Genomic DNA, 9,840 nt, shown 5'->3' with positions numbered 1-9,840 from the left:
AAATAAATCTTTAAAAAAAAAGAAATAGAAATATGAATAGACCAATTAATTATCAGTAGTGAAATTGAATAATAAGAATAAAAAAAACCTCTCAACAAACAAAAGTCCAAGACCAGATGGCTTCATAGGTGAATTCTACAAAACATTAAAAAAAAAAATTTGGCTGCACCATGCAGCATGCATGATCTTAGTTCTCCAACCAGGGGTCAAACCTGGGCCCCGGCAGTGAAAGCGCCAAGTCCTAACCACTGGACCACCAGGGAATTCCCTACAAAACATTTAAAGAAGAGTTAACACCTGTTCTTCTCAAACTATTCCAAAAAATTAAAGAATGCTTCTGAACTCATTCTAAAAAGACTGATGCCAAAACCAAACAAAGACATCACCAAAAAAGAAAATTACAGGCCAATATCACTGAGGAACATTGATGCAGAAAATCCTGAACAAAATATTAGCAAACAGAATCCAACAATAAAATATCATACATCATGATCAAGTGGGACATATCCCAGGGATTCAAAGATGATTCAATATCAACAAATCAATCAATGTGATAGACAACATTAATGAACTGAAGAAAAAAATCATATGATCATCTCAATAGATGCAGAAAAAGCTTTTGACAAGTTCAACATCCATTTATGATTTAAAAAAACTCTCCAGGCGTTTGGGATTAGTAGATGCAAACTATTATATATAGGGTAGATAAACAACAAGATCCTACTGTATAGCACAGGGAACTGTAATTAATATCCTGTGATAAACCATAATGGAAAAGAATATATATGTGTATAACTGAACTGCTTTGCTGTACAGCATAAATTAACACAACACTGTAAATCAACTGTACTTCAATAAAATTAAAAAGAAAAAAAGAAAAAACCTCTCAACAAAGTGTATATAGAGGGAATATACCTCAACATAATAAAGGCTGTATATGACAAAACTACAGGCAACATCATATTCAATGTTGAAAGTCTGAAAACATTTCCTCCAAGATCAGAAACAAGACAAGGATGCCCACTCTTGCCACTTTTATTCAATATAGTGCTGGAAGTCCTATAGTTCAATATAGTGCTGGAGGGAAGGAGGGAGGAAAAGAAGAGAGGGAGGGAGGGAGGGAGGGAGGGAGGGAAGGAAGGAAGGAAGGAAGGAAGGAAGGAAGGAAGGAAGGAAGGAAGGGAGGAAGGAAGAAAGGAAGGAAGGAAGGAAGGAAGGAAGGAAGGAAGGAATGGAGAGGGGTAGGGAAGGAAGGAGGAGGCAGGAAAAAGAAAAGAAAAGAAAAAGGAAAGAGGAAGGAAGGAAGGGAGGGAGGGAGGAAGGAAGAAAAGGAATCCAAATTGGAAAGGAAGAAGTGAAACTGTCACTGTATGCAGATGACAACATTTTCTGTACTTCATATAGAAAATCCTGAAGATGCCACCAAAAAACTATTAGAACTAATACCTGATTTCAGTAAAGTGCAGGGTACAGAATTAATATACAGTAATCTGTTGCATTTCTATACACTAACAGTGAACTATCAGAAAGAGAAGTTAAGAAAACAATCCCATTTACAATTGCATCAAAAATAATATTATACCATGCTCATGGATTAGAAGAATTAATATTGTTAAAATGAACATACCCAAGGTAATCTACAGATTCAATGCAATCCCTATCAAAATACCAAGGGCGTTTTTCACAGAACTAGAACAATTTATTCTAAAATTTGTATGGAAACACGAAGGACCCCAAATAGCCAAAACAGTCCTGAGAAAGAATAAAGCTGAAGGTATCACATGCCCTCATTTCAAACTATACTACAGAGCTACAGTAATCAAAACTGTATGGTACTGGCATAAAAACAGACATATAGATCAATGGAACAGAACAGAGATCCCAGAAATGAACCTACACTTATTGGGTCAATTAATCTATGACAAAAGAGGCAAGAATATACAATGGGGAAAAGACATCTTCTTCAATAAACGGTGTTGGGAAAACTGGACAGCTACCTGCAAAACAACTGAACTAGACAACTTTGCATACCATATACAAAAATAAACTCAAAATGGATTAAATACTTAAATGGAAGACTTGAAACCATAAAACTCCTAGAAGAAAACATAGGCAGTAAGTTCTAAACTGGCACTTCAATTCAGTGGGGAAAGGGTGGATTTTTTAATAAATGAGGCAGGCCTAACTGGTTCACCATCTGGAGGAAAAAATACAGTATCTGCTAAAAATTCTAGCTAGATTAAAGACTCACGTGTAAAAAAATAAAACAATAACATCTTTCAAGAAAACCCAATGGCCAACATATGGAAACAAAGAAACAACCAGCTGAGAAACGACTGAATAAATGATGGGGCATATACACCCTGGGACATGACACAGCCTTTAAAAATGGATTAGAGCTTCAGCAGAAGGTGTGGGGAAAAGAAGGCTCCAAAAATTATGTACAATGGAATCCATCTTCTGTAAAACAGAAACTCCCAAATATGGACCTGCAGATACATATAGATGCTTTATATTGGTGTAGCGAAAACAGAGAAGAAAATACCCCAGGGTATTAACGTGGGTTATTGTGGGGGAGCTACTGATACAAGAGGTAGGAGAATGAAGGGTGGAGTCAGCAAAAAAGGAAAAGAAAAAAGTGGGAGCTGCACTTTAGCAAGGATGACTATGAGGCACACTTCTGAATTTATATGAAATAGGAGGGGTATGTATGAGGTGAGCATATGCATAAAGGAATTAAACATTTCAAAACCGTGATAATCTTGAAGCCCATGTAACATCGAGGAAAGTGTTTGTGTCAAAAGACAAAAGCAGGATTCTGAAATTAACCCACATGGAAGACACACCTGACTATAGCAAAGGAGCTGCTAAGCTGGGGTTGTCCCCATGTGATGGAGACCACAATGCCCTTGGAGTCCACAGGTCGCCTTACCATCTTGGCCTGAACTGCACCCCAGGATCTGGAGCCCCAGAGGAGACAGCAGACCTTGGGGATTCAGAAGCCACAGTGGAAAATCAGTGTCCGACTGTTTTTCTTTTTGTTTTTTTTTTAAACAGCTTTATTGAGCTATAATTGACATACAATAACTTGCACATATTCAAAGTATACATTTTGGTAAGTCTGACATAGTATACATCTGTGAAACCATCACCACAGACAGTGCACATATCCACCATCCCCCAAAGTTTACTCACACTCCTTTATATCCCCTGACTCCTCCCCAATACCCTCCTCACCAATCCTGCTGTCCTCAGGCAACCAGTGATCTACTTTCTGTTGCTACAGATTAGTTTGCATTTTCCAGAGTTTTATATAAATGGAATCTTCTATAGACTGGAGGTTTTTGTTCCCTCAAAATTCACATGTTGAAATCCTAACCTCTAAAGTAAGGAGGGGAGGGCGTTTGGGAGGTGATTAGGTCATGAGGGCACAGCCCTCACAAATGGGATCAGTGTCCTTATAAAAGAGACTACGGAGAGCTCCCTTGTCATGCCCATCATGTGAGGACACACAGCAAAAAGACAGCTGTTTGTGAACCAGGAGGCGGGACCTCACTAGACACTGAATCTGCTGGTCCCTTGATCTTGGACTTCCCATCTTCCAGAACTGTGAGAAATAAATTTCTGTTGTTTATAAGCCACCCAGTCTTTGGTGTTTTGTTACAGCAGCCTGAACAGACCAAGACAGCGCATACAGCATATACTCCTTTTTTGTCTGGCTCTTTCACTAAGCATCATTATTTTGAGATTCATTCATGTGGTATCAATACATCAGTCATTCCTTTTATTGCCAAGTATGGATGTATCACAATTTGTTATCTGTTTTATCTATTTTCTCTACCACTTACTGAGTGGCCTTGAGTAGGTCTCCTGCCCACTCAGCCTTTATTTGCACATCTGTAAAATGGGGATGTCCCTGCTATCTCTTCAACCAGGCTGTTGGGAGGATCTGACAAGACTTGATATGCAATGCTCTATAAAGAACCAAAGAGGGACTTCCCTGGTGGCACAGTGGTTGAGAATCCGCTTGCCAGTGCAGGGGACACGGGTTCGAGCCCTGGTCCGGGAGGATCCCACGTGCCCCAGAGCAACTAAGCCCGTGCACCACAACTACTGAGCCTGCACTCTAGTGCCTGCGAGCCACAACTACTGAAGTCCGCGCGCCTAGAGCCCGTGCTCCACAACAAGAGAAGCCCCCACTTGCCGCAACTAGAGAAAGCCCACGCACGGCAACAAACACCCAATGCAGTCAAAAGCAAATAAATTTAAAAAAAAAGAACCAAGGAGAGCTCTGTTTGGGATGGAGGGGGCCACACATCTTATCTGCTAAGGCAACTGTGTCTGAATTTCCCCCCAAACCATCCCAAGAAGAGAACAGGCCCTGAAGCCCTGGAGAGCCACTGGAGGGGTATGAACAGAAGAGTGACACAATTTTGGTTTACAACTTTACAATTTCACTCTGGCTGCTCTGTTGCCTACAGACTGCAGAGTGCACAAAGGTGGAAGCGGGGGCACAAGGGTGGAAGCAGGGACACCACTTACACCACTTAGGAGGCCACTGTAGTGATCCAGGTTCTAAGGGATATGCTGATGGTGTGGACTAGGATGGAAGCAGAGGATAGAATTGGATTGGAAATAGAGTCAACAGAACTAGGTCATGGCTTAGCTGATGGAGATGATGATGATGAGTAACCTTCACCTCTTCCCCCCTCTAAAACCCAGCACTGGGTTCCTGACTAAGCCACTGAGAAGATGAGAGATACACTATGAGGATGGGGAAAACTAAGGGCTGACCAGGTTTGAGGTTCCACTTTGGACACGGTCATACTGGGACATAACCAAGTGCATATGTGAATCTGTGCTGGCCCAGAGATAAGACTCCAGATGCCTTCCTCACATATGCGAAAGGGCAGTATCAGCTAGGGAGAGCTCACTCTGAGCTCTGAGGCCTTTTTATATTTGGAAGTTAGAAAGAGGTGGAAGTGGGCAGTACCAGAGTGGAGAGAAGAGATGATCTCTGAGACAAGAAGAGGTGAGCATCTCCAGACAAGGGAGAGAGGGAAAGTGAGGGGCTTGTAAGGGCACAGACCAGGCCCACTCTGGTAATATCAATCTCTGTTAATGGGGTAAGAATATCCCTAACCACAAGAATCCAACCTTCTAAGAGAAGTGGGTGCCCACCCTCAGGAGGCCCCCAGGCAAGTGAAAAAATTGAATTAGAAATTTAAAATCATCCTTCAAATAACAGGCCCAGATGGCTTCACTGGTGAATTGTATCAAATATTTTAAAAAATAATACTAATTCTTCACAAACTCTTAGAGAAATAAGTAGGAAACCCTTCACTCATTCTATAAGGCCAGTATCAAAGGCCAAAGACATCACAAGAAAAGAGAACTACAGAAAATAGCTCTAGTGAACACAGATGCAAAAACTACTTTTAAAAAATCAGCAAACCATCCAGCAACATAAAAAGGATTACACACCATTACTAAGTGAGATTTATCCCAGGGATTCAATGTTGGGTCAACATTTTGAAAATCAATTAATGTTATATACATATTAACAGCTTAAAGGACAAAAACCACATGATGATCTCAATAGGTGCAGGAAAAGCATTTGATAAAACCTAACACCCATTCATGACAAAAACTTCTTTAACTTGAAAAAAGTCATTGATAAAAAATCCACAGCTTGGGCTTCCCTAGTGGCGCAGTGGTTGAGAATCTGCCTGCCAATGCAGGGGACACGGGTTTGAACCCTGGTCTGGGAAGATCCCACATGCCGCGGAGCAACTAGGCCCGTGAGCCACAACTACTGAGCCTGCGCGTCTGGAGCCTGTGCTCCACAACAAGAGAGGCCGTGACAGTGAGAGGCCCGCGCACCGCGATGAAGAGTGGCCCCCGCTGGCCGCAACTAGAGAAAGCCCTCGCACAGAAATGAAGACCCAACACATCCAAAAATAAATAAATTAATTAATTAAAAAAAAATCCACAGCTTAACATATTTAATGGTGAAGGACTAAATGTTTTCCTCCCTCAGACTGAGAACAAGGCAAGAATGTCCACTTGTGCAACTTCTACACAACATTGTACTGGACGTTCTTTTTTTTTTTTTTTTTTTTTTTTTTTGGCCGGGCCATGCAGCTTTCAGGATCTCAGTTCCCCAACCAGGGACTGAACCTGGGCTACGGCAGGTCCTAACCACTAGGTCACCAGGGAATTCCCTGTAAGGGAGATTCTAGCCAGTGCAACAAAGCAGGAAAAAGTTAAAGGCTTCTAGGTTGGAAAGAAAAAAGTTAAACTGTCTTTATTCACAGATGACATATCATGTGTGTAGAAAATCCCAATGAATACACATATACAACTTTTGTTTTTAAAAGATAAAATCTAATAGGGAGTTCCCTGGGAGTCTAGTGGTTAGGTTTTGGAACTTTCACTGCTATGGCCCGGGTTCAATCCCTGGTTGGGGAACATCCCTCAAGCCACATGGTGCAGCCAAAAAAAAAAAAAAAAAGAAAAACTAATAGATAAGTTTAGCAAGGTCACAGGATATAAGACCAATATACAAAAAATCAACGGTATTTCTATATACTAGCACCAAAAACCCCCCAAATTAAAATTAAGCAAGCACTTCCATCCACAACAGCATAAAAACAAAGATACTTAGGATCAATTTAACAGAAGGAAGTGCAACACTCATACAACAAAAATGGCAAAATATTGCTAAGAGAAACAGAGGAAGATCTAAACAAATGACATTCCATGTTCATGGATTGGAAGACTTTGTATTGTCAGTATGGTAATTCTCCCCAAATTAAACTATAAATTCAACACAATATCTATTAAAAACCCAGAAAACTTTTTGTAGAAATTGACAAACTGACCTATAAAAGCTATATGGGAATGCAAAGTACCTAAAATATTCAACAGAATTTTTAAAAAGAACAAAGTTGGAGAACTTACATTATCTAATTTTAAGACTTACTTTAAAGCTGGAAAACTCAGTACCATACAATCAGTGTGGTACTGGCTCATGGACAGGCATAGAGATCAATGAAACAGAATTGAGAGTCTAGAAGTAAACACTTATATTTATGGTTAACTGATTTCAACAAAGGTATCAAAGCAATTCAATGGAGGAAGAGATAGTCTTTACAACAAATGTGCTGGGACAAATGGATATCCACGCACAAAAAAAGATGAATTTTAAAATTAACTCAAATGGATTAATACACCTACACAAGAGCTAAAATTATAAAACTTCTAGAATTTCTTCATGACCTTGGGTTGGGCAAAAGCTCTTAAGATATGACACCAAAAAGCACAATCCATAAAAGAAATAACTGATAAAACTAAACTTAATCAAAATTAAAAACTTCTACAACATTATTAAGACACTATTAGGAAAAGAAAAAGACAAGCCACAGACTGGGAGAAAATATTTGCAAATCATTTATCTGATAAAGAATTTGTATCCAGAATATGTGAAGAATTAACTCAATAAGACATATGACCCAATTTAAAAATGGGCAAGTTTTCAGTAGGTATTTTACTACAGATATACAAATGGCTAACAAGAACATGAAAAGATGCTCAAAAACCATTAGTTGTTAGAGAAATGCAAATTGTCAATTTCTTAAAAGGTTAAACATAAACTTACCATACGTTATGACCCAGCAATTCCACTCCTAGGAATATATTCGAGGAATGCAAATATATGTCACACAAAAACTTGTGCATAATAGCAGTACTATTCATAAAAGCCCTCAACTGGAAACAATCTAAATATTCATCCACTGGTGAAAAAAATGGATAAACAAAATGTGGTATATCCATACAGTGGAATACTATTCAGGAACAATCAAATAAAAAGAACAAACTACTGATATATTCTATGACATGAATGAATTTCAAAAACATTATTCTAAGGAAAGAAGCCAGACACAGAAGACCACATATTGCATGATTCCATTTATATGAAACATTTAGAACAGGGAAATCTATAGAGACAGAAAGCAAAATGGTGGTTGCCCAAGGACGGGGGTGAGAAATGGGGACTGTGTATGGGCACGAGGAAACTTTATGGATTCATGAAAATAGTATAAAATGGGGTAGTGGTAATGGTTGCACAACTCTGCACATTTACTACAAACTACTGAACTGCACTTACAATGAGTGAATGTTAAGGTATGTAAATTATACCTCAATAAAATTGTAAAAAAAAAAAAAAACAACAGTGATGCAAAACAAAGGGAAACTAGGAAGCATGATTAGGTGAACTTCGAATCTAGATATACCTGACCTCAAGTTTGTCAAGAAACATAATGGTTGTGTCTCTTCCATGTGTCTGGTGTCGGTACACAATAGTGGAGACTCTTAAGGAGCTCACCATCTAGTGGGTGAGACAAGCAAACAGGCCACTGCCCTGCTGGGATACAGTCAGGGACAAGCATGGAGGAGAAGTACCAGGCTGACCAGAGATGCCAGACCACAGCAGCCTTCTATGCCATGCTAGGTAGTTTGGGTTTTTATCCTGAACTGCAAAACTAGAAAAAGAGAATTAAATAGGGAACTGAGCTCCTTTAGAGGAAAACATCTGTGTATCACTAGAGATGAAATAGGAAACAGTAAGCCTGGGATAATTTCTGTAAGAACTGTGAGATTCCCTTGCCATTTTTCCATTGGGTAATGTTATGTTATTGTGAGCAGCAGTAAAAACCAGTACTGTTGATCTTTGGGGTGAAGAGGAGTGGGCTCTGCTGCTAGTTGGGAAAGCAGAGGAGTTCAAAGAACAACAACAACAAAGAAATGGAAAGTCAAGCAGATGAGTCTAGCTAAAGTTCACTGGTCCACTCTCTACCCATGGGCTCTTTGGTTCTGAGCAAAGGGGTGTAGGTTACATGGAAAGGGCTGTTAATACTTTAGAGGCATCTGACCTTTCTCCCACAGTAGAGCCCACAGATAATCTGGTTTCCTCTGTTTCAACACAAAGGTACCTGTTTCCATAATCCAAACAGGGTTCTTCTCTTTCTCTCGCTGATCAGTCTGCTTCTCGAAGGCCATCACAGTCCTGGGCAGCAGACCTCCACACTCGGGGCATGGAGGCTGGATGGATCAGCTGCTCCAGAGGACGAAGACACTGCTTTCCTCAGGTGAACTGGACTGTGAATGTGGAGATCTGGTCTCAATTCTTGATGACACTACCAGTTAGTTGATGAATCAGGTCAGTTACTCAGCCCTTCTGAGACAATTTATGTTAAAATGAGCTATGTCACCTATTGCACGGAGGTTACTGAGAGGACCAAGTGAGAATCAACAGTGTTTATATGTGAAACGTGCTGGGGGGGTGTATGTGGGAGTGACATACCCTTCCAAAAACTTTTTAAAAAAGTTATCATCCAGGGCTTCCCTGGTGGCACAGGGGATAAGAATCTGCCTGCCAATGCAGGGGACACGGGTTCGATCCCTGGTCTGGGAAGATCCCACATGCCGCAGAGCAACTAAGCCCGTGAGCCATAACTACTGAGCCTGTGCTCTAGAGCCCGCGTGCCTACAGCCCACGGTCCGCAACAAGAGAAGCCACCGCAATAAGAAGCCCGTGCACTGCAACGAAGAGTAGCCCCCCGCTCACGGCAACTAGGGAAAGGCCACGTGCAGCGACGAAGACCCAACACAGCCACAAAAAAAAAAAAAAAAAAGTTGTCATCCAAGAGTACAACCATTACCCACTGGATGAGACTGACCATAAGCTGACTTTTGGAAAAGAGTGAATGAAGAGTTTCCTAAAATCCACCACCACAGTAACCAGGGTGCAATCTCAGGAAGGCAGATCTGGAATGT

The sequence above is a fragment of the Balaenoptera physalus genome (assembly GCF_965194825.1).
Source record: "Balaenoptera physalus genome assembly, chromosome: 11".
NCBI lineage: Eukaryota > Metazoa > Chordata > Mammalia > Artiodactyla > Balaenopteridae > Balaenoptera > Balaenoptera physalus.
The sequence above is the reverse complement of the archived record's forward strand: the minus strand, read 5'-3'. Positions refer to the sequence as shown.